Source organism: Impatiens glandulifera, chromosome 3 (genome assembly GCF_907164915.1).
Source record: "Impatiens glandulifera chromosome 3, dImpGla2.1, whole genome shotgun sequence".
NCBI classification, from domain to species: domain Eukaryota; kingdom Viridiplantae; phylum Streptophyta; class Magnoliopsida; order Ericales; family Balsaminaceae; genus Impatiens; species Impatiens glandulifera.
Genome location: NC_061864.1, coordinates 63722984 through 63750982, shown reverse-complemented (window position 1 = coordinate 63750982; position 27999 = coordinate 63722984). Strand labels below are relative to the sequence as shown.

Below are 27999 nucleotides of genomic sequence, written 5' to 3'. Positions count from 1 at the left end.
AGGCAATTTAAATTCAAATAGAGAATTCAATACCTTCACTTTTGTCTGTGTATTGCCCAAATAGATTTTCCCTTTATAGGCATGATCTTCTGAATTTTTTGCATTGTTGTTCTTCCACACTTCATTAATTTTTCATGTCGAGTTGCTCCTGATAGTATATGACTTAGATTTTGGAGCTTCATCAGCTCCTTCGGTGTAGAAACTAACCATTGAACAATTTTTCAAAATCTTTTTCTTTCAACAGATTCAGTCTTAGAGATAGTGGATGTTGAGTTGAATTGTAATCTGCTGTGATTTCTCCTTATTGATGACAATTTCTCTCCTTTTGGCATGCATAAGGAGCTTCGTAATCTGATTCTTAAGCCCAAACAAATTAACTCTTTCATTATAACATATCTTCCAAGCTCCTTCATTATCCCCATGTTTTTCTGCATCATTTTCAACAGGAATTTTCCCAATAGTAGTTGGAGTAGATTGCTTACTTGTGTTGGTATCCTGCTGTTCTTTGATAACTTCTTCAATAATTCTTTTAATTTCTTTGATGGATGCTTCCTTGATTCCTTTCAGCACAAAATCTATAACTTCTTTAGATTTATTACTTTTGTCTTTCCCTTCCCATGATGACAGAAACAGAGAAAAAGAATAGAGTAATTGCAGAAAACCTAAGAAATGATCACAGATAAACCGCAATCGAGGGAAAATTCCAACGATGTTTACAAATGCACAAGAAATCCTAGACTAGAGAATCTTAATGACTCACTTATGACGCAAGACAATATCGTGTCGTCCGTGCATATCGGGTTGTGTCGCATGTGCCAATTGTGTCGTCTGTACCGATCACGCTTCCTTTGATAAATGGTGATTTCGGTACCGAATTAATGACTTCCGACTCAAGACAATATTATATCACCTATGACGATCGTGTCGTATGTGCCTATCGTGCCGTCGTGCTGATCGTGCCGTGATCTCGCTTCTTTGATAATATTTAAATTTCATTATTATTGATCAATACTTTGATTCTTTGTTTAAAAGTTTAAATTAAATAAAAACTAAAAACTTGCAGGATGTTAATTTTATTTTTCTCTAAAATTCTACATTTTTAATTTAAATGATAAAATAAATAAAATAAATATTTTCGGTCCAAAGAGTGGAGCCCATGGGCATGGCTAGTACTGATTTTTACATTGGGTTCTTTTCGGTGCATTTGATAGATAGCTCAACCACGGAGGACCGTTATCCGACGTGTCAGCTGACCAGGCAACACATTAGGGCCGACCCAAACAACCTGAAGTTAGGGGTTATGTGGAAAACAAAATTTATTCTTATTTTTTATTTAACTTGTTATTTTTTTTAATGTTTTAGTGTAATTATTAATAATTTTATATTTATATTTAATTTAACTAATTTAATTTAGTTGGTTAAGTGATATAAAACTTTCTTATGTCATAAGTTTTAAGCCTTGTTAAGGTAATTTTTTTTATAAAATTTTTTTAGGGGCCCTAAAATTGAGGGTTATAGGCAGCTACATTTGCCTTATATTAGGGCTGACACATTTGCAAACTGAAAAATTTTTGCCTTTTATTACTCAAGCCGCAATGGACCACAACCCTTAGAAACTTTTATTTTATATTTCCATATTAACAAAGAAAATCCTTTTATTCTAAACCCAAATCAGAAGTTTAGGTCATTTTGTTTATAATTTCAAAGTTGGTTATACATGACGTCCTAATCCGACAGTTGAATATATTAAATATTGGATTTATTTGATAATTTTTTAAATATCCGATCTTATACATTTTAAGCATTAATGTTCCACAACTTTGTAAACTAATTTAAGTCAACTTTGATATCAACGAAACAACTAACTACAAAATATCTATATAATAACAATTTTAAACAATTCTTTTATTAAATAAAGATGAAAGGATGAAGTTGGTATATCGTAAATTTATTGGTAACTCATAATTTTAATTAATATATTTCTAATGCGGATCGAATTGACTTTGTTATTTGAATAGACCATATATTTGAGCATATATACCGTTTATCATATCAAAACCTAATATCGATCGGGAGGTTCAAATTTTTTCGATCTGAATTGAATCGATATATAATGATTAACGATTTTATATTGGTATAATGATTCAAGATTTATATCAATTCATTTTGATTCCAAACGTTTTGGTCGGGTACTGGATCCTAAACCCGAAAATCTGAAATTTTGCCATTCTTGTTTACATCATAAGGATTAAGGATTGGGAGAGCATATATTTACAGAAATTAATTTCTTTAAATATATATTTGAGCTCAATTCAAAGTCAGACAAAACTAATTCATTTATAGTTTCGTCAAGGAATTGAAATATAACCATAATCTTACTAAGATTGATTTCCAAATCTTCATATAAGAGAATAGGTGTGTTTTAAACCAAAATTTTTCAATTGATAGAATGATACTATGTAATTTTTTTTTGTATAATGGGTATACTCCTATTGAAATGCTCATTTATTAACATAAGATGTATTATTTTTTTAGATTGACTCATTAGTTTACAAGATATTAATTGTGTGTTATTTACATTTAGCAAAAAATAAATATTTTCAAAGTAAAGAGGATTTCTATATAATTTTACCCTTTTTGGCCTTGTATGGGGCAACTAGTCTTTTGTTTTATGATAATCATTCCCAAGAAAAATGTATGCCATAACTAAAGCCATTCCTTCCATAAACGACCACAGATTAAATCTAATAAATATGTTTTCAAAATTTATATATTTTAAATGTTATCCTTGAATCATTATTATTATTATTTTAAATTACTTTAGTTTTACATTTTTTTTATAACCCATATTTTTTTTGGAGTGCTAGTACGATTCCTTATAGTCATGATCCTCTTCGAGAAAGTTTGTAGAACTTAGCAGTAGATAAAATGAGTAACAAAATAAATTGTAAACATTTTACAAATTGTCGTTTATATAGAATATAAACACTAATATATATATATATAATGATGCTTAATTTTTAAAGTGTCCGGATTGTCGGGTCGAGAGTTGTGGTTAATTTGGATACTTGGGTCGGATTGTGGGTTGACCCGCCTTAAATTTAAAACGGTTGAAAATAAAATAAAAATACTAAAGGTATGTTTCGAACTTGCAACCTAACAAAAACAAGTACAACCTTTTACCAACTAGGCTACTAAGACTTTATATTTTAAATTCAACACCAAATTTAATGAACGCGAGACGTTTTAACATTAATATAAATTCAATTTTTTAACTAACTAATATATATATATATATATAAATATAATGATGTTGAGTAAATGGATACTTGAGTCGGATTGTGGGTTGACCCACCCATAAACTTAAAACGGTTAAAAATAAAATTAAAAATGTTATCTGTTATTTTTTTCCACGGTTTTTTATATTATTAATCGTGCAAAATGCACGGGCTAAATGTTAGTAAATAATAATAAATGAATGTAAATTTGTCAATTAATAATAACTTATGTGACTCGTTGAGAATCAAATATCAAATCAAATAAAATTATTTTCACTCGAACTAAACTTTATTTGTTATTGTAAGATTATTTTTCTATATAATTGTGTTGTATTCTCATTAGTTTTTTTTAATAAAAGAAATTAATTTGAAGTGTCACTAAAATTTCAAGAATAATTTGTCAAAAATAATTAAAAAAATATATTTTTTCTTAAATTTAAGAAACTACCATGATCTATCCCAAATTGATATTTTAGACAAAACTCTGGCTAGTTTACACTTGAACTAATCTCTTGGATAACTCGGTTAGTTCGATACTATCTATACAGGCTGTGTCCATTAAGGCATCACCACCTATAAAAAATAAAAAATTAACAAATGAGAAAAGTAATACTTCACTTTTGTGTATATCTGTCATTTTATGAATGAAAATACTCGTAATGCGATAGCATTGAAATAATCCTATAAGCCAAATTGTATATCTTACACTTCACTCATCAAAACTTGTATTATGTAGTGTTAGTAAATGTAATTAGCATTAAATGTAATTAACATTAAAGTGCACACTTAAATAATGAATAGACACACAATTAAGCGGCCCTTTATGAGATTAGGGGACAACATAATGATGCAACTAAATGAGTGTTTTTTTTTATCAACATAGATAATGACTAATTAATGTCATCCCAAATGGAACATTTTGGTGGGATCATTGTGGTGTTTTGATTAAGATAGACCTGCTCTCATCATTGGAAATGGAATTAATCATCATTAGTGTTTTAAAATATTGCTAATGACAGACTTCTTTGTATTCTCAATCCTTTAAGTACATTGATTGGTTCATTACAAATTTAGGGTTAACAATATTAAGCATTTTTATGAAAAAGTTAATGAGAGAGAGATAGAGAGACAAGTATACCTATGAGACCGGAAATTAAGGCAAGTTTTGTCATTTACTCTTTGTATTATTGACATTATAAAATGATAACCTGCACATGGGAGGAAGATGCAAGTGAGAGAATCATTCACCAACTTTAACTTTTGTCCAATCGTTATTTTTTGTATAACAATTCAAAAGTTGCATATTCATTTTCATTAAAAACTTTTTAAGATAAAATGGTTTTGAGATAAAATGGTGCCATGATTGCGGAATAACATAACTACTTAAAATAAAAAACTTAAATAGGTCCAAATCCAATCAAAATATCCTAACACTAAAACTGACAGTTTCTTCTTCATTTACAAGATGCGAAGATAAATTGGATCTAATTGGCCAAAGGGTTTAACTAATGTGAGAGAGGTATGAACAAATGAAGGAATATGGGTGTTGTGAGATATTTTTCCACGGTATTTTTTATTATCCGATAATTTTTTATGGGTCCTGATCTATTTCATTTATGGGTCATTATTGAGGGATCATAATTAAGGCTGCTTTATTTTTTTAACGAGTTTTTCTCTAAGACAATTGGTGATTCTATAGAAAAATGTGTCGCTATTTCTCAAATTACTGTCACTATATACCAATATTGCTAGTAGTTCTTATTGATTCTGACGCTTTTCCCATAAATATGTAATCAAATCACCTTGGTTCAATAGCGACGGAAAATAAAAATGTCGCTAACTCATATCACTACTTTTTTACACTAACGGGTCATTGAAGATATGGTGGGTCTTCCTAGGATTAAAAAGCATCCTGTTAAATTTTCCAAATTATAGAATTTTTAAAAATAAATAATTGATTAAGGATGATTTTTTTGGGTCGAGTGGAGGAAAATGGTGAAAAGCCCGACCAAAATCTCCTTCTCGATATTGAGGAAACAATGCCATCAAAGTTTTCTTATTTATCGTTATGTGTATTAGCGAGAAGTGGATTGTTTTGACTATGCTTTTTTCGAGATGTTTAATTGAAATTTTGATATTGTCTTGTTTCTTGACAAGGGTAAGAGATCAACAAAGACTCTAAACTACTTTATTTGTGCGATAATCCAACCCGTGAGGCACAAATCCGAAACCGAACACAATATTACCCAAACTATGTGCCTTGCCGACCCATGCCACAACTCGTATGCCCATCTCTTCACAAGAAAGAGTTTTCATTAAAAATAAATTAATAAATAAATCAAGCAAAATGGGGTATATATTTCTTTATATAAACCACATGGAAGGCTGATGATTGATGAGAAAATTAATCAGTCATGACTTGTATGTCATATATAGATAGTTCACTATTTAATAAATACCAAACCCCCATATCTATTGAGAAGATGTAGTGGCTAACCATAATAACAAAATGTGAAATCAAATGAACTTCCAAATCTCTTCATCAAATCAAATGATTAGGGGATCGGAAGACCTAAATTCAAAATTCCCAGAGGTGTTGAGAAGAACTATTCAACTGATTCTCCCAATGATTTAGAACCCTAATATTGACACTTGTTTGAATGGAGACTTACTAATCATTATAGGTCCCAATTGCCAACCAAGATATGATGCACTGGCATGACCTTTGGATATCATATTTCCGTTTAACAAGAGTACCAAACAAAATCCAATGATTGTGATGAAGTTTTCTTCACACTCTTTTCAAAGTTATTAATTTTTGAAAACTTCATGCAATATAAAAGATGAGGGTTGTTTAAGTAACAAAAATAAGCAATCGAATATTAAAATATTTGAAAACAAAGAGATTAACGAGCAAGAATGAGCTCCTCAATTACCTCCACAACCTCATAATTGAAATTTTCAAAGTTTTTTTTAACTATATAGTCGATAACACTTGAGAACTTTTTCTCTAGTTAGGCTTCTGTTGTCATATGTTATTCTTGTTTGAACGAGATTTTTTAAATAATTTTTTAAAATTATTTTAACTATTAAATCACTCCTTTCATTAACTAAAATATTATAATAACGTTACTTTATTTTGATTAAATTTAAAATTTAAATATAAAATAACATTTTATTTTAGTAATTAAATCAATTAAAAATTCAAATAATCTAATTTATTTTTATCGAATAAAGTTTTTTTTGGGTAAAATTTCTAAAAGCCCCCACAAAACAAAGATCAAACAAGCTCCTAGAGATATTTTGGATTTCTTAAAAGATTTTAACTAGCATTAAATATGTTTTGCTTCTATATTTGTTTTTCTGTTTTCTTTTTAATTTGAAAGCAAGAATTCTCACTTTATCTATAGTTGTTCATGTACCTATTTGAGCTGGATGAATGAAACTTTCAAGTCAGATTTGGAAAGGAAGAGGGTTTATAGGATTCTATCCCAAATTTTCTTTTGTTAGGCCCATAACTGAAAAAACTCATTTTTTTTACAATTAAAAATTCATTTGAATATGAAATCCAATGGTAAAAATATGACATTCATCTGTGATCATTATACAATTAGGCTTTAATAAATTTCAAAATAGGGAGATCTCTACTAGATTGGGTGTTATAATTCGAGGACAATTAACCGATCTAGATTTACGAATATATATGAAGAGTATGAAATATTCGACCTATTATAGAATGAATGAAAAAACTAATTTTATTTTTGGGTTCTACGCATAAATTAGCAAAGTATGTTATCCGAACAAATATAGAACCATTCTTATAAACTTATTTTTTTGGCTCTTTCTTTTCTTTACAAGCCAATTCACGGCTTAGCATACATGTCGCGCCAGGCCATAATTGTGTTGGATCATGCTGACATTGACGACTCAATTAACACAAATGACCACAACAATTCAAGAAAGAAAGAAATTTCATGAAAATAAATAACATGAAGAAAAATGAGGTATATATTCTTTAAATAAACCACATGGCAGGTTGATAATTGATGTGAGAACTAATAAGTTAATTATAGATATTTCCTTATTTATAAATTGAGACCTACCCCATATCTATTGGGAAGATGTAGTAGCTAGACATAATAACAAAATATCTCCATCAAATGATTAGGGCATACCCTAGCTTCAAATTCCCAGAGGTGTTGAGAAGAACTATTCAAATGATTCTTCCAATCATTTAGAACCCTAGATATTGACACTTGTTTGAATCTACCTGTGTGAATGGAGATTTACTAATCATTACAGGTCCCCATTGCCAACCAAGATATGATCCATTGGATATCCTATTTCCGTTCAACAAGAGTACCCAACCAAATCCAATGATTGTGATCAATTTTCTTCATTAACTTTTCCAAGCTATTGATTGTCTTTTGCCTATCACATCACACTATCAATTTTCATGTATTTAGTTAGATGGTGAAAAACTAGATTTTGAACATGAATTTTATTAAATAGATGTATACTTCGAAAGAAGCTAGCGCGATCCCACGTACAATCATAACATCCCATTTAAATTAGATAGTTTTAATAAGAATCGAACTATAGTTGTCATATAATATATGTTAATTGTAACATAACAGGTGCAAATCATTCTTTTTGAGTTTATATTTGTATAAGTAATTTTATTCACAATATTATAATTATGGTAAATTCATGATATACAATTTTAATATAATGAGTAAGCATATTACACACAAGAATATGTAACTAGGTTATATTTTGGAGGTGAAATGTTTGTCTTGAAATTATTGTTTTCTTATGAGTTATGTGTGAACTTTAATTGTAGGAAGATTATTGTGTTACATTCTTTGATAAATAAAAATTAGAAATCTTTTAGTTTAAAAGTTAATATAGGTATTTTTGACTTAACCACTATAAATTAAATTGTGTTTGTATTCTTTAATTGATTTATTTGTTATTCTATTATTTAGGGCTTGTTTGGTTTGCATTGTGGAATATTCAGTTTTTAATAATATGCAGCTTTATAGTAAACTCAAAATCATTTTTATTTTCAAAGTCTTAAAAAGGTGTAGACAAAATAATAGAATATTTTAACTTAAAATTATATAATAGTTGTCACTAACACATTTCTTCTCAAGTTCACTAACACATAAAAGCCCAATAGGCACACAATTCTATTTTGGACTAAATCATTACTTACCTAGATACATGTTTTTTTTGCTTATTGATCATTAAAAGGTTATTACAAATTATTTGAAATTATTTGAGCCACAGACTCCAATAGGGTATTGCATTGATCCTACTATAAGAGAATTTTTATTGCTTAGATACACTTCCTTTTCGAATAAAATTATTTCTTATCGAGATCGAGATGAGAAAACAAGATGAATTTTAATTTTTCAAATGAAATCTATTAGTTTGAAGACATTTAGATTGTTGTAATAATTATATTTATATCTTATTCTTAAAAATAATGTTATAAATAGCAATCACATCCTACATTATATTCATACCCAACAATTATTTTGAAAAACAAATGGGCTAATTGAATATTAAATGTCACTAAAAGGCTAGACAACAATAAATGATAATTTCACAACTCTTCAATGACATTTGTTATTATTACTTATATTACCAAATAAATGAACTATACACATATTACAAGTGACTGTGAAGTAACCCAATATAACTCAACAATTAATTGGTAACATTTGAAGTTAATTACATTTTTAAGAGACTAAAGGAAAATAATTTGTACAAAGTTATGTTAAATAGTGATCATATCCAACAATATGTTATAAAGTTAACCAAGGCATGTCTAATTAATATTGATTAAAGACATAAAGGCAAAACTGCTTTGGATACTAAGACGTTAAACTCGACCTTATTAATTGTTTAGCAATTAAAACATCCATTATATTAATTACATTAATAACTACACATATAAAACAGCTCCTCTCCACCTATAAAAACACCACATGACCCCAAAGGGAATATCAAACATTTCACAACCAGAACAAATCTAGCAAGAGAACATCTATCTAGGATAAATTAATGGAGGGACTTATGAAAATCACCTCTATTTTGTTTCTTTTCCTCGGATTGATCTTAGTTGTTACTGCAACCTTTCCCACAACTATGTCGAGTCCGCCAGATTTTACGAAGCTACCTGCTAATCTCAAAGGATGCATGACAAAACAACGAAAAGAATGTGGAGAGATAATAGTACGAGAGATGTTTTTTAAGGATGGCGCATTCACAAATGTCACATGTTGTAAGGTGGTGCTACAAATTGGAAAAACATGTCATGAAGGTCTGCGCACTTACATCAGCTTCCAACCTGCCTTCTATCCAAATATCACTCAGGCTTCTATTCAAAGCGAGGTTATCTTAAAACGATGCGGAACGTATCCCTAAATAAGGAAAGATGGGAAATGGAGTTTCTAAAACTTCAAGAATAACTAATAATGTAATAAGTCAATGTTTGAAAAAAATAATGTCATTAATGAATCCTTAAAACCTTAATAAAAAAATGTGTTTTTGCATTTCCACCCCTCTAATCCTAGAATAAATTGATTCTTCTTATGGAACTTTTATTTTTCTCTTTAAAAGGATAAAATAAATTTTTTCATTAATATTTAGACTATTATAAAATTGGGAAATGGCGACGGTAATTACAATCGGTAATGCTATTTTGCCCATTAAATACGGCCACAAGTTTAAATATACCATGGCCACAAGTTTAAATATACCGTCGTTAAAGAACTTTTTTAAATCCGAGAAAAAAAAAAAAAGAATTGAAAGCATGAGTTTACATTTACTGTACTAACAATGTACAATTATAACAAAATAATCAACTTTTTTATATATACATTTTTTGGCTTGAAAAACTAGAAGAATATGTTTTATTTTTCTATATTAGTTTGCAATTATAACTAAATAAATTGAGTGTTAGCTTATTGTTGGTAGATTATGTCTCGTCAATTTTGGCTGTTTGAGAGTGAGTCTTGAACTCCCAATAAGGTTAATTAGTTGCTTTATATGCTTGTAAGATAGATTTGTCTTACACGTCTTTAGGCTTGAACAATGGACTAAGAAAGTCAAACTTGACGTTGTTGTCGTATTAAAATCTTTGAACATAGTTAAATATTGTCTACTATACAAACCAAAATAAATAAACATATATTGCTCTTTTAGACAACTAATTAATAAAAAAAAAAGTAGTAGAAATAGTAGTATAGTACCTCTTAAGAGAGGTCATGTCATTGACGATGAACTATTAAAGTATGAATCAAATAAAATCGGAGATAAACCATCAATGCCCTTTTGAATGTTTCAATTAATAACGAAAATAGATGTCCCCCACATGATTGATTTCCATGTACAATATGAACAAAAATTGTACAAACAAAATTCAATTTTGATGCCTAATAAACAAAATTATACTAAAAAAGACTTTTGCATTAAAATAAAATAATATATTTATGCGGTATATTAAAAAATTCGACTGAAGGTAATTGCAATAATTTTTGCATTAAAAAATAAATATCGCGAATTAATTTTGGAATAAAGAGTTCTGCAACTAATTATGCATTTAAGTGGAATATACCACTGAACTGCAATAGTTTTGACAATAATATATATTGAAGGATAATGCCGTTTTTAATGCAGATCTAATAGCATATTTGGTAATTATTTTTCAACTCTCGAGTAAAAAATACATATTTAGATAGCAACTATTAATGCATTAATTTCCATTTAGCGCTGAACTGCAATAGTTTTAGCAATAATATATTGAAGGTCAATGCCGTTTTTAATGCAAATCCAATGACATATTTGGTAATTATTTTTCAACTCTCGGGTAAGAAATACATATTTAGATAACAACTATCAATGTATTAATTTTCATTTAGCGCTGAACTACAATAGTTTTGGCAATAATATATATTAAAGGTCAATATCGTTTTTAATGCAGATCCAATGGCATATTTGGTAATTATTTTTCCGTTCTCGGGGTAACAAATACATATTTGGTAATCAATGCATTAATTTTCATTTAACGCTGAACTGCATATTGATGGACAATGACGTTTTTAATGCAGATTCAATATAATTTTTTAGTAATTATTTTTCTTATTCGCGAGCAACAAAACCTAATTTATATATATAAATAGATATATCTAATTTATTAAATGAATTTGAGAATCTTTTAGACTAAGAATACCCTAATTGAATATCCAATTAAAGTTGTATGTAAATTGGAGTATTAATATTATTGTAGGTTGAATTGTGGAGTCCATTTTGATATATTAATTAAATTGCCAGTATTTATTTGAGATATAATGTAATACACACTAATCTTACAAAAACAACTTTATTTGTGTTTTATAAATAAGTGAATGACTAATTCTTATATTATTGGATAGTGAATGGTATTTACTTATTTTGAAATATATTAAATCACGAGATCGTAATAAATAGTGAAAACCCATAAAAATAATATGGTATAGTTTAAGCTAGACATAATTCATTATAAGTTATATTATTCAAACTTAATTAAAAATATCATAAATATTAATAATCACCAAAATCATAATAAAGTGCGAAAAAATCAAATAAATCTCTCCCGTGGGTTAGAAAACTTGTGAATCAAAAGAGTTGATTAATACTTCAATATTTCCGATGATAATTGTGAATGATATTTACTAATAAAATATGTGTTGTTATTGTACTTGATATATCATATTTTGATGTTATTGTTCACATTGATGTTATTGGGATATTTTTAATTATTTATATTTATATTTAATATTGATGTATTTGGTTCATGTTTGAATTATCCTATTTTAATTGTTAGTTTATGCACATTCACTTTGTTTCAGAGGGAAGCGGGGTTCATCGTTGACATTTTGAAATATTTTTGGTAGGGTTAATATGTGGACAATTCAAAATGCTTATTTGGTGTTATTTATCTTTAATGTATTTGTTCATCTTTTGTTGTCATGTTTTCGGGTAACTCCCTTGTGGGTCTTGTGTCTTTATTTTTATTTATTTTTTTGTTTTATTTTTGTCTTTTTGATTAACTACTTTATTTGAATGAAATAAATATTTACTATAAATGTCATTTGTTCTGCAATATTTTTTGCAATAAAGCGTATTTTTAATATTGTAAAGTTTAAAATAATTCGACGTTGAACACAGTTTAGTGCAAAGTTTACTGCACTCTCAAATAGGGGAATTAGAACATTGAATTGAAAATTATTTACTAAAAATATCATTCGTTCTGCACTAGTTTCGCAATAATGTGTATTATCATTAATGCAAAGATTAAAGTAATTCGGCGTTGAACACGGTTTAGTGCAAATTTTACTACACTATCAAACATATGAAATATAACAGAGAGTTGAAAAATATTGACTATAAATGTCATTTATTTTGCACTAGTTTTCGCAATAAGGCGTATTATCCATATTATAAGGATTAAAACAATTCGGCGTTGAACACATTTTAGTGCAAAAATTATTGCACTTTCAAACAGGGGAATTATAATAGAGAGTAGAAAAATATTTACTATAAATGTCATTCGTTTTGCACTATTTTTTGCAATAAAATATATTATCAATATTGCAAGGTTTAAAGGAATTCGACGTTAAACACATTTTAATGCAAAGTTTACTGCACTCTCAAACAGGGCAAGGAGTTCTTAAATAATTTCAACATATTATTATTGAACTAGACATTGAACAACAATATTATTCGCAATAATTTCCCAAAAAATATGCCTAAAAAAGTGCAAAGTTTATAAAAATGTATGTAAAATGTAATTTTTAAAGACTAAACTATAATCTTAATCTTTTCAAAAATTATGTAAACAAAAAAATATAAAATTATAATCATAACATGTTAAGCATAAATATTCATATAACTAAAAATCATTCATAATCAAAACCATTCATAAATAAACAATAATAATCAAAACATTCATAAAACAAAATAACCAAACTATTGTTCAAAATATTCATAAAACAAAACATCCAAAAACCATTGTTCAAAATATTCATACAAACCATTGACAGAAAGTAAAAGTTCAGAAATTAAATACTTCTCCTTTTGTTGCCTTCCAAATTGCTTTCCAAGTTTTGTGCATTCATGGCACCCAACACGTATTCAATCAGATTGTTTTCCACCAACAACACTTCTTTGATCTAATGAATATAAACAACAAAATTAGTACTATCAAAACTTGAAAAATGTAACATTTTAACAAAAAATCAAAGTATTATAAAAATATGACATACATTTTCTATTATATCATTCACAACTTTGATAGTTGTATTATTGATTTTCTGTATATCTACAAGAATATTGTATATACCTTTATTTGTGGCCTTCATCTAAGCTTGTCATTTTTGTTTTAGATGTAGCAAGCTTTACTTTTAAAGTTTCCACCTCCGTAGATGCTCTCTCAGGTGTAGTTTCATTCTCATCTTCGGATCTTATTTCATAGATATGAGTGGATGAGCTTGGCTTGTTTGAAAGAAGACGATTGCTTACAGATCTTGTGAAAACCATGATGAAATGTAGAGAAAAATGGTTTAGAGAGAAATGGGTTAAAGAAAGTATTTTGTTTAAGAGATGGGAAAAATAAAATGATGAAGAAATTGGGAGATGGATAAGATGAAATGATGAAGAAGTAATAATGATGGCGTGTGAAGTTGAAAATAAAAGATATGGTCGGCTAAATTGATGGTGAAACGAAAACCAATAAGACATTATTTATTAAGCCTCGCAACTAATCTTGCATTGAATATTTATTAATATTTTAAAAATTATGTTTCATTGAAAATTCATATAATTTAATGCACTATTTAATGCTAAGAGATTATTTATAATATTTAATGCAAAACCTTCTATTATATATAATTTTTATTGCGAAACGTATTGTTGATATATTATAAATATGTCAAACAAAATTTTTAAAACTAATAAATATATATGCAATATAGTTTGCAATAATAACATTTCATACCATTGCAGAACTGATTGCAAAGAGATTATATATAATTATTAATGCATAACTTAATGCTATATTATTACGAATATTTATAAAACTATTATATAAAATTTTAATATAGTTTGTAGTAATATATTATAATAGAATTGCAGTATTAGTTGTGAATATATTATTTATTTGTGTTAATACAATGTTTATTACAAATTTGTTTATCAATATTATCTCAGTTACTTACGACTTTAATTTGTAATATTCATAGTCTTATTTATATAGTATTAGTTACAATAGTTAATAGAAATAAATTTTATTGTAAAATATTTTGCAAATATTGACATGAATATATATTAATATTATTATTAGTATTATTATGTGGCTTCCTTATTACTAGTTTAGTTGCAAAGATACATTAATATAATTTTAGAAAAAATATTAGATATTTTCATTTCTAGTAATATATTTTGCATTAAATTCTTTCCAGATTTTTTTCTTCGTAAAACTACGTTTTCATTGAAAATATAGTTGAAAGATTTGCAATATTTTAATTTTTTATTATAATGCACACTACAACAAAATATAGTTTCGACAACGCTTATATCCCACGCATATTAAGCGTGGGTAAAAGTCAAGAGAATAAAAAGGTTTTGCCAACCTTTAAAATATATACTAACAATCTTTATTATTTCTTTTTTGTTTTTTTATATATACTTGTTGACAACTTTATAATTTATTCACATAAAATTTTAATATTTTTAACTTTATAAATATTTTATTTCATTATTTTAATTTTTTATAAATAAATTTTATTTAAAACTTTATTAATATTAAAATTTAATTATTATATTTTTACAACATAACTAATCTTATGTCTTTTAATTAATTATTATTTAAATATTAATTAAATTAAATATATATATATATATATATAAACTAAATATAAATTAGATATTATATTATATTATATTATTTTAAATTAATATTTTAAATTTTTTATAAAATTAAATATATAGATATTTGAATCTAACCTAATTCAATTATTTTTTTATATATATTTGTTGACAACCTTATAATTTAGTTACTAAAAATTTTAATATTTTTAACTTTACAAATATTTTATTTTATTATTTTAATTTTTTATAAATAAATTTTATTTTAAAACTTTATTAATATTAAAATTTAATTATTATTTTTTTATAACATAACCACTTTTAATTAATCATTATTTAAATTTAATTTAATTAAAAATATATATATATAAATGTAATATAAATATTATATTATATTATATTATATTAAATTAATATTTTAGATTTTTTTATGAAACTAAATATATAGATATTTGAATCTAACCTAATTCAACTATTTTGTTTTGTTTCTCTCTTCTAAAATGGAAGCTCTTGCGAAGAAGATGAATATCGTGAGCGACGAGATCCAAAACCGAGAACAAGAGACTCCTAATTTGGCGGTGGTGGGCAAAGGACAGACCAAAGCCGACTCTCGATTTGAGATCGAGTCGTCTTCATTGTTGCTGGTTAAGGATCGAGTCGAATGCTACTAGTCCTCTTCTCCGCTACTGGTTGGAGATCGATTTGAAGGGAGGCATACGGTGTTTACCCCGCATTTTGTCATATTTCTTGGTAAGTTGTAAAAATAGCTATAAACCTGTAATGAATCATAGCGAGTTTATTGAGAAATTTGGTTGGTCGATTGTAACTGTTGTTTCAGAGCAATTCGATCTAGCTTTAACATTTTGGTTTTAAGTCGAGATTGGTTTATGTTTCTTTCAATTTGGACGACTATCAGTTTGATTAGTTGTTACTTTATGTTGTTCCATCCACATGTTTGATAAAATGCTTCAATCAATAAGATTTCGTGTTTGAGCTTTCCTTGTTCAGCTGGTTTAGAGATTTTAATGTGAATTCCTGTTTTCTACTTAATGTGACCGCCTGCCAATTTTGGTGGAAAAAATCCCCACTTTGTTCAAAGAGGATGACTTATTTGGAACCCTACTTTATAGTCTACAGTAATTTCATGATGTTTCTTGCCTTGCTAAAATGAAAGGATGCAGGTTTAAGATCCCTAAATCCTTACCTGTAATGTTATTACCGGTTCACCTTTTGCCTACAGTCCTGATCTATCCATGACATTCACTTGTCTCTTCTGCAGGTTGAGAAAGTTGATGTTGACCTTCATTGTGTTGATTGGAATCCACACAATGTTAATTTTATTCTGACAGGGTATGTAATTTCCTTGTCATTATGTGATTTTTCAGTGAATCTGTTAGAAGTTAAGTTAACGCAAGTTCATATACACATTTCTACGTTCTGTACATGAGGGTGTAACTTCATTGATGTGTTGCTGAGTATTTTCTATAGTTTTTGATTCTGAGCTTCATCTAATTTGCATGGTATTCAACAGATCGACTAATTATACCATACGCATGTTTGACCGTCGAAATCTTAAGTCTGGAGCGGTTGGATCACCTGTTCATGTATTTGAGGGTCATGATGCTGTTGTTCTCTGTGTACAGGTTTGCAATATATGATCAATTATTCTTTTTTTTATTGATTTATCGGTTGAACAATAGCTTCTGACAATAAATGAATTGCAGGTTGATTTTTTCAATAGCTTGTGACAACTGTTTCAATGATTTATTATTATTGTTTTTTTTTTTGCAGTGGTCTCCAGACAAGTTATCTGTTTTTGGAAGCTCAGCAGAAGGGTATTTTGAACTTGTGAGATATTGAAAAGGTCTAAAGTCTAATCTACTAAATTGTGCATTGATTCTTTTTAGTTTTTTTATTTATTATGTTAGGCAGTTGCAGACATGCTTTTTAATGGCACATTTGGTTGTCAAAGTGAATAAATTAAATTTCCTAGATCTGAGTCTTGTTTTAAATATATAATTTTTTGTGGGAGAGTTTGAGTTATCTGCATTCCTTGCTCTTTTTCTTGTGCACATTTTGAATTTTTCCCTTTCTTATGATATTATGATTTGATTCTTTATGGGAAGTTGATGTTACATTCCATTTCTAGATATTCTGCTAATTCATAGTCTGATTCACAATTTTAGTTATCTGCACTGATAAATTCAATTCATGTTCCAGTTTGGTAAGAAACAGGAAACCAGTGGATCAAGATCTTTAAGTTATTCATAAGGCTTGTTGTTCAAACATGCAGGGCACAAGTAAAACCGTTTTTCTTTTTCTTTTTCTTCGTTTGTCTTACAGTTGTCGAACTTTGTAATAGCCAAGTGGGTTTTACCTATTAGAATGTTTATTTTTGGGTTGTGGCTCTACTTGTTTAATAGTATTAGTTCTCCATTTATGTTGTTCAATTCTGATTTGAGGAACAAGTATTTATTTTATCTTCTTTTTTTAGAGACATAGTTGTTGATTTTCAATGGAACTCCTGCGACCCTTGGACAATCGTCAGTGTGTCAGATGATGAAGAAAGTACAGGTGGTGCACTACAACAAAAAAGACCAACGGCGACGCTTAAAAAGATCTCTGCCAACCCTTAAAAGCGTCGCCAAAAATGTTACCGACACTTATTCTTGCGTCGCCGAAGGCAGGGTGGGCGCAAGTTTAAACAACGCTTATTTAAGCGTCGGTATTAAAATTTTAAGCGTTGCCAAAAGGAGGAATATTTAACGACGCTTATTTAAGCGTTGGTAACAGTAATTAAACGTCGCCAAAAGACTAATTTATTTTTAACCTATTATTTTAACAATTCTCTTAAAATTTTATTTATTTTTATTTTTAATTCTACATTTTTTAAGATGTTTTTATTTAATTTTTGTTATAAATTAAATAATTAAAGAAAAACATCATTACAATTTTGAAAGTTAATAAAAAAACTTCAATAATTAAATAAAAAGAACATTAATTAACTAATTTAATGTTCAATTTATTTAAATAAAATGCATTAAATTTCAAATAAATAGTTCCTGAAAATAACTTAACAAATTTCTGTCACACTTCATTGATATTCTTTGGCGATTTGAGATCTTCATTGAGTGTTGGTATAATTCCCTCAACTTGCTTATCAACTTCTATTAATGCTAAAGATAACGTTAAGTTTCTTACCTCACTTTGCAGTCTGGCATTGTCACTTGCAAAACCTCTATTTCTTCACCCTAATTAAATATAGAACATAAATTAGAAAGCAAAAGAACCAGACAATTGAAAACAAGAAAATAGTCATAGTTAATGTCAGGTTTGGTTCTACTTTCGTATTTTATCACAAGTAATGAAATCATTTATTTTCAAAGAAAGAAAAAGGAGTATGACTAAGACATGCACTGCAAACATGAAGAAACATTTTCTCCTAGAACACATGATGTAGGCATGTAGAATAATAAATCAGAATAAATGAGGTTTACTAACCAGTCTTCTTGGAGAAAGTATAGCCTTTTTTTGCTAACATAAGTACGAGGATTAGGCGCTAGATGGTTTCTTAAATACTCTGTTTGTCCCTGCAAAGATCGTACACAATCATACATTAGGGCCCATCATAATTCACTTCATTATCAACCAAACTATCAAAAAATTATCCTTCATATAACATCAAACAAACTCTAGATGTCTAATATAAAACCTAAAATAACTGACATTAAGAAAGTGTTTCTTCAAAATGGTAAAAATGGTCATCTTTGTTTGACTCCTAAAACAAAGTGAGAAAGTGAACTAACCTTTGTGATCACACAAACATCAACATTGCTTCCACTGCCCAAGTCATTGAATATACTAGAGCAAATAGCCTCAATTACCAACTTGACACCATCCTCCTTCCGAGGACCGAAGGCCATAATCAGGAAGGAAAAATAATTCAAATGACTGTTTTTTTAATAAGTGATAACAGAATCTTACTTACAGTAAGACCTTCACGACATTTCATTCAAATATCGCCATAGCAGCAAGTGAACCAGAACTCATCGTGGCAAATGGAAGAGTATCGGTTGATCCATGAGGATAAATCTGCAAACCGATTATTGCATAAAAATAACATTTTCTTATATAGTTTATTATTTTTCCTACAAAACAATTGAGAAACGATAATTAATGCTTGTTCAATAGAGAGAAGTTAGAGAATCGTGAAGAAAACAAGTTACCTAGAAGATTAAGCCAACAATGGTAGTTCCAGTCTTAAGGAAAGACAAAGATTTCAGTCCTTTGTTCAATAGAATTTCATTTCACCGACATAGGTCGAGATTAAATCCACCTTTAGGAGTAACATCAATAGCTGTTGACATCTTCGGTTCAAAAAACACCTAATTATCACAAATCATGAGAATAATTCATCATTTGATTTTAACCTATGGTATATACATTTCTAATTCATATAAGATCAAGAAATCGAGATCGGAAATGGATAAAGCTCGAATCGACTTAATAGAGATGATAATACATGGATAAATGCAGATCTATAGATAAATATTTTATGAAATGAAGGAGGAATACTTACAAATCACGAAATGGGAAGCACAAAGAGTGATGAAGATCTTGTATTCATACCGATGAAGAACAGTATTGCCCCAAACAATGCCAGACTCGAAACAAAAAAAATGACCATCAATTATGTTCCTTATCTTGAATCATAAAGAGAAAATAGACTGTTATTTGTACCTGTGTAAACTTAACAAAAAAGTTGACCATATTCTTTTCTGTCATCATCGTAGTTGTAGAAGTCGTACAAGATTGGAGTGGCTATCAATTTGTGAATAAACTGAAACAGAACTAAACTGTGAGATGAATTAAATATCAAATTCTGATAAAAAAAGAAAAAGATTATACCAATTACAGACCAGCAAATAGGCTCCAATTGAACTCCCAAAGATGAAAAGAAAGCTTCCCAATCCCTTCATAACAATTAAAGCTGTAATTAAATGTTTGATATGTCAAAGAAAAGAACAATCATATCAGAAAACAATTACGTTTTTTTTTTCAAAACCATCTTATAGCAGACTAACTAGTTGATTATTACTTCAACATCTGACACTTTCAAACCAGTATGATCAGTCGCATGCTTCAAGAAGATGTTGAACTTCGATTTTAGGGTCTTGTCGCTGGTCCACTATCAACCCCAAATTCACTGAACCCCTTGAGAGCCAACATCAATGGTTTATTAGAAGATCTTATCATCATTATCTTCCATTTGCTTAAAGGGAAAGATGAATGAATACTAATAGATTAACAAATATCAAAGGCTACTATTTTTCTTTTGTTGCCTTCAGAATCAACAACTTATAAAAACTTAGATAAGAAGATCTACAAAACTGTGTTACAAATATACTAAAGAAGATCAGATAAACCTAGGCCGAGACCTTCATAGCCATAAAATTTGAGAAATTACAGTCAATGTTCATCTTAAACAGAGACTGAACAAAATCACAATCATATATATACACTATTTTATCACAAAAGAATACACCCTAGAGGGTAACTAAAACATACAAAAATTAGATCTACTGTACAAGTATCAAGTATTAGCGATCAATGGCCAGGAAAATCATCAAATGCGGTGCAAAGAAGCAGAAACTAGCTAAACATATTCTTGGAGAATGAAACAGAGTTCGTCTGTATCTTCCAACAGCAACAAACTACGAAGCAATAAAACATAACATGAGATAAAACTACAGAATCAAGAAAAGAACGTGCTTAAACAGGAAGAGCTAAAGCATAAAATGATGGATATGATTAAAGAATGCAAAGAAGCTAACTTACTCTTGGCAAGCTGAGAGAATGAAGACGGAAACACGAAGAGAAGTCTGTCGATGAATGAAATGAAGCCTGATGTAGAAATCCGTAACTTAGAAGAATTTAGATCAACCTCTTACACTTCTCTCTTCTCTGAATCTCGTTGTAAAGTTGAAGAAGAGATGGTGTCCGGGGAAGACGAAACAGCGCGTATGGATGATGCAGCAAAATTAAAGAAACCTAGGGGAGAGAAAATATTAATTGATGTTCTAAACTTTTCAGTTTATTAGTGCCCAATTTAATAAATCCATTAAAAAGGCATCATTAAAATAGCCCATATATCATTTGAAAAAAGCCCATACAAAATTCACAATACCATTAAATTAGTCCAATTATAAATTTATTAAATTTAACTTGAAATTATAAATAATTTATTTAATAACTAATTTTATTATATTATTTATTTTAAAAATATATTTATTTTATTTAATAGAGTATTAATTCTATTTAATTAATTTAATATTAATAATGAATTTATATTTAATTAATTCAAAATATTAATAAATTTTAGGTTTGAGATAAAAATAAGTATATAATTTGATTTTAAAAAATAATAGTCTATATAATTACAAAATAAAATTATAAAATATTAAAACAAAATTTTATCTAATTATTTACTTATTATTTTTTTTAAAGGAATAATAAAATAAGGGTCGTCAATGATATTAAAAGGTTGGCAAAAACATTTTTTTTCCGACTTTTGCTAACGCTTAATATGGGTTGGCGATTATGTGTCACCCAAAGCCTATTTTGTTGTAGTGGTGGTACTCTCTATTTACCTTATTTAACAATTACTCACAATTTGCTTGGTTTTATTTCCTTTCAGCTAGTAATAATAATTAATGATGACTATTCTGATATTATCCTTTGTCCACGCCATCTACTACTGTCAGTGTAAGTATAAATTTTTTATGTTATCGATGCTACATTCACACTAATATGATAAATATTTTTAATACATTTTCTAGATTTGGTAAGCAAACAGAATTACTGACCTGGGCAAATGGCATGACATGTACGAGTCCTCGAGGGTTATGGGCCGAAAATTAGAACAGTCGTTTTTTGTTGCATCAATAATTTTTCAGGTAATTTTTATTATTTATCAACAATTGTTTCTAAATAAACAATCCAACAAGAATTCACATATATATGTATGTTATTTGATTATGTTTGTGTTTTATACTGAGGTGGTTCCTGACTAGATAAAACATGAACATTAAATTGAAATTTCAATCAATAAAACAGTTCATCAATAAATATAGATTAAATTGAAATTGATTGACTTTATTTATACATAAACATGTTATATATATATTTACATGTGAAATACTTTGAGTCAATCAATTTCAATTTAATAATACAAGTTTATTTTAGGAATACTTATTTAGGTTGTAAGAGACAATAAAGTATTAGAATAGAAAGAATCAGGAGTTATTCTTTTAATTATTCATATCTAATGCATGATTTTAGCTCGTAGTAGTTTGATTTTTGTTGAACTATTGAATCTTAATAAGATCTAAAGAATGTTTTGAGTTAGTACATTATAAATAATAATATGTATTAAATTAAAATTTTATTTTGTGGTTTCATAAATTAATATGTTAGCAACTATATCAATAGGGATGAGAATAGGAATGGAATACAATATTGTCTTGGTATCATGAACTGATCTGATATCAAGATTAATAATTTCATGTTATTCACTTACATACACAGGTTCATTTCGTGGTACTCACACTAGCCTTACAAATCCGATTTGAAAAGTAAGATTCATCATAACATTAGTCTTTCATCTTACTTGAATTATCTTTATTGTCATTTGTTATTATTAATTTATAGGCTAACCACATTTTGATTATATGCTATCGTTTTCATTGTCTCTTTATATACAATTACTAGAAATAATCTAATGAGATCTTTTGCACACATAATTGCCAAGTGTTCGCTGAGTTATTCCTAATTTACGATCGATTTGAGTTTTTCTGGTTTCAGATCAGTCATTTTCATTTGAGCATTCTTAAAACAAATATGTAATATTGATGCTCTTAAATATTTAATTTAAGTACTAATTTTATTCATTTTATTGCAGATTTCTTATCATACATCAAACAAAGGATTCAAAGGTATGTGATACATATCTCTCATCTACATAGTTTTTGATATTTCTTTTCTTTTCTTATTAAAGAAATATAAATGTAGAGTACATTTTACAAATAAGAAAATTAGTATGGGATAAGTAAGAGTTATTAAATATTGAGGAAGTAGACTAACAAAATACCCCATAAATAAATAATGTAAAGATAGAGTATAAGAGATGAAGATGGTGACAAAACAAAAGGTCTTACCACTATGTTTCTATTCCATTCTATCATGTTTGCTTGCTAAAATTAATTTTAAGTTGTTAATATGAATAGAAGTGTCTTGTGACCATGTTCAAAAATATATATTAATTTATTTATTATAAATTATACTTTTCTTTTAACTTTCTTATTCTTTCTTATTCTAAAATAAAATAATTGACTTTAAGATTTTAATAGAAGATTTTGTCTTATTTTAAAAGTCATGTGCATAATATTTTATCAGACAATTCTGTGAATTCAAATAAATTATTATGATAAAATTTATATGTTTGGTATCAATTTAATGATTAAATTAGTTTATTATAAATAGGTATAATAATTGTGATTTGGATGAGTTATATTTTATTGCAGGATAATTTTTTTTTATGCCCTAACATCTTTGTATTATTTTGTTTGTATTTAATTGGAATAAGAAAAATAATGTGAATGATTTCATTCTTTATTATTTTGTTTCTGATTTGTAATAGAATATAAGTGTTAATGCTTTCAATATTTTAATTATAGATGGTGTATATGCAATGAATAGACATAACTTTAGGATGTATTTAATGGTTTTTATATTTTTGATTAAAAACTTTGTATCTCATTAGTATTTTTTTTTTATGTATTTAGCTTAAATTTGAAAATAATTATTAAAATATATAAATAATAACTGTAAAAAAATGAAAATATAATTGCATGAAAAATAGAAAAGAAAATATGGAGAAAAAATATAAACCGAATAAAAAAAATAAAACAAAATAATCAAAAAAATAATGGAATAAAAATTAATTAAAAAATATATGGTTTTGACGACGCTTATTTTAATTTTACCAACGCTTATTTAAGCGTCGGTGGCACCTCCAACGACCCTTCTTTTGGCGACGCAAGTTTAAGCGTCGGTGGTTTCTTTGGCTACGCTTTTAAACGTCGGAAGAAGTTTTTTTAAGCGTCGGCAGATGTCTAATTTGTTGTAGTGGCAGTTTCTTCAAAACTTGCATTAAAAAATAAAATATTGTAGCTATATGTTAGTTTCAAATGAAATCTATTAGTTTGAAGACATTTAGATTGTTGTAGTAATTATATTTATATCTTATTCTTAAAAACAATGTTATATATAGTAATCACATCCTACATTATATTCATACCCAACAATTATTTTTAAAAACAAATGGGGTAATTGAATATTAAATGTCACTAAAAGGCTAAAAAACAATAAATGATAATTTCACAACTCTTCAATGACATTTGTTATTATTACTTATATTACCAAAAAAATGAACTATACACATATTACAAGTGACTGTGAAGTAACCCAATATAACTCAACAATTAATTGGTAACATTTGAAGTTAATTACATTTTTAAGAGACTAAATGAAAATAATTTGGACAAAGTTATGTTAAATAGTGATCATATCCAACAAGATGTTATAAAGTTAACCAAGGCATGTCTAATTAATATTGATTAAAGACATAAAGGCAAAACTGCTTTGGATACTAAGACATTAAACTCGACCTTATTAATTGTTTAGCAATTAAAACATCCATTTTATTAATTACATTAATAACTACACATATAAAACAGCTCCTCTCCACCTATAAAAACACCACATGACCCCAAAGGGAATATCAAACATTTCACAACCAGAACAAATCTAGCAAGAGAACATCTATCTAGGATAAATTAATGGAGGGACTTATGAAAATGACCTCTATTTTGTTTCTTTTCCTCGGATTGATCTTAGTTGTTACTGCAACCTTTCCCACAACTATGTCGAGTCCGCCAGATTTTACTAAGCTACCTGCTAATCTCAAAGGATGCATGACAAAACAACGAAAAGAATGTGGAGAGATAATAGTACGAGAGATGTTTTTTAAGGACGGTGCATTCACAAATGTCACATGTTGTAAGGTGGTGCTACAACTCGGAAAGACATGTCATGAAGGTCTGCGCACTTACATCAGCTTCCAACCTGCTTTCTATCCAAATATCACTCAGGCTTCAATTCAAAGCGAGGTTATCTTAAAACGATGCGAAACTTATCCCTAAATAAGGAAAGATGGGAAATGGAGTTTCTAAAACTTCACGAATAATTAATAATGTAATAAGTCAATGTTTGAAAAAAAATAATGTGTGATTAATGAAACCTTATTAAAAAAATGTGTTTGGAATTATGTGTTTTTGCATTTCAATCCCTCCAATCCTATAATAAATTGATTCTTCTTATGGATCTTTTATTTTTCTCTTTGAAGGATAAAATAATTTTTTCATTAATATTTAGACTAGTATAAAATTGGGAAATGGCGACGGTAATTACCATCGGTAATGCTCGTTTGCCTTCATTAAATATACACGGGTTTAAATATACCGTCGCTAAAGGCCTTCTTTTTAAGAATTTTTTAAATTTTTTTACCGATTCTTTTTTTTTTATCAATTCAGTATTAAACAATATATATATAAAAATTTGAAAGCATAAGTTTACATTTACTAAACTAACAATGTACAATTATAACAAAATAACCAACTTTTTTATATATACTTTTTTGGCTTGAAAAACTAGAAAAATATGTTTTTTTTTATATATTAGTTTGCAATTATGAATAACTAACTAAACTGAGTGTTAGCTTAATGTTGGTAGGTTAGGTCTCGTCAATTTTGGCTTTTGAGAGTGAGTGTCATCTATCCTTTCTGACGAGTCTTGAACTCCCAAATAGATGATAGTTGCTTATGTGCTTGTAAGGTAGATTTGTCTTACACATCTTTAGGCTTGAACAACGAACTAAGACGTTGCTGTCCTAATAAGATCTTTGAACATAATTAAATATTGTCTACACAAACCAAAATAAATAAGCATATATGGTTCTTTTAGACAACTAATTAATAAAAAAGAAGTAGAGTAGTGTCTCTTAAGAAGTCAACAGTACTAGTAGAGTACCTCTTAAGAGAGGTCATTGGTGATGAACTATTAAAGAATGAATCAAATAAATTCGGAATAGATATAAATATTCATTGAGGTCATTGATGGTTGTTTTGTGATTAGATTTCACCGGCGTATAAATATACATTACCGGCCTAATTTTATGTGTCGGTAAATATCTTTAACGGCGCATAATTATTTCTTATTTCCGTAATGTTATGTCGGTAAATATCTTTACGTATATAATTATTCATTTCTCTTTTACGACATACAATTATGCATTATTGACGTAATTTTATGTGTCAATAATTTACTTTATCGACGCATAATTATTCATAGTCGTCCTAAGTTTGTGTTGGTACACTATATCGGAGTAAATTTAGGTTTTTGTAATTTACTTTATTGGTGCACAATTATCCAGTACCGTCGTAATATGTACCGATACACTTTACCAGCGTAAATTGAGGTGTGTAAATTTCCTTACTATCGTATACTTTTGTCGACAGCACTTTTACAGGCGCTATATTATGCGCAGGTAAGATATTTAGTGTCACATATATGAAAAAACCTTATTTGATTTGGCATAAAATGTTAATTTTGGTGCAATGGATTAAGGAGACTCCATTTTTATTATTTTTTTTCATTACAAAAACAGCTGTGATTTAAAAGATATCATAAATGTGATATTATATTAGTCAACTCTATGCTCAGCAATAAACTTGGATCATAATTAAATAAACAAAAGTTTAAATACAATTATATCAATCTTAAAATTTTGACATAATTAGCTTATTTAAAACTAAATATGGGGAAACTATAATCCTCCATGTAATAATTTTATACAAAGCATTTAGTTTAACTAATAAACCAATAGACAATTGAAACTTTAAAATAATATATATTCAATTTTATTTAAAATAATAAATAATAAAATATTTTGAAATTATAATTGATTTTAAGAAGATTTATAGTTTTAGTTTATATATAATATATATATGTATAATCTATTTCTAATTATTAAATTTTATAATAATTTCAAATAAAATAGTTTTCAATAATACTTTTATTTTGAAATTTATAATAAAATTAAAGATTCTAATTTATATATATATAACAATTTATTTAGAATAATTATGAAATAAAAAAATCAAACCAAGTAAATAATGATAATTTAGAATAAAATATAATTTCATTTTGATTTTTTTTTTTTAATAAGATTAATAATTTTAATTTATATATAATTTTATTTATAATATATTGTTATATAAAAATGATTAAACAACATCAAAGTGTTCAAACATGCATTATAAGTATTCATAAATAAAATAATTGTAGTTAATAATTAAATTTAACACATTTAATCAACTTTGTAAGTAAATTTTCTCTTATGATATTAGTTATACTTACCGTGATATTCAAAATAAACTAATTATACACCGTATAAGTTTCTGTTTGCTTCCTATATTAAAAAATAAAATAATTAAAGTTAAAAAGTAAGTAATATTTAAAGTTAGTTAATTTTAAAGGGTTATTGAAAAATAATTTGCACAAAATTAACATCAACTTAACGTTATATATAAAAATATAAAATCAACAATGCAAGTCTAATTAATATTGATGCAAAACATACAACGCTTTAATACTAAAAACATTAACTCAGCCTTATTAAATGTTG

General features: G+C 27.5%; 1 long non-coding RNA gene across 1 annotated transcript; it reads right to left on the bottom strand.

Moving 5' to 3' along the window:
- Positions 1-18498: 18498 nt before the first annotated feature.
- Positions 18499-19293, bottom strand: LOC124932901. Its single transcript, XR_007098792.1, has 3 exons — positions 19191-19293; positions 19001-19096; positions 18499-18784 (listed from the first exon to the last, which is right to left on the bottom strand). It is a non-coding gene; the product is annotated as an uncharacterized LOC124932901 (long non-coding RNA).
- Between the last annotated feature and the right edge of the window lie 8706 nt (positions 19294-27999).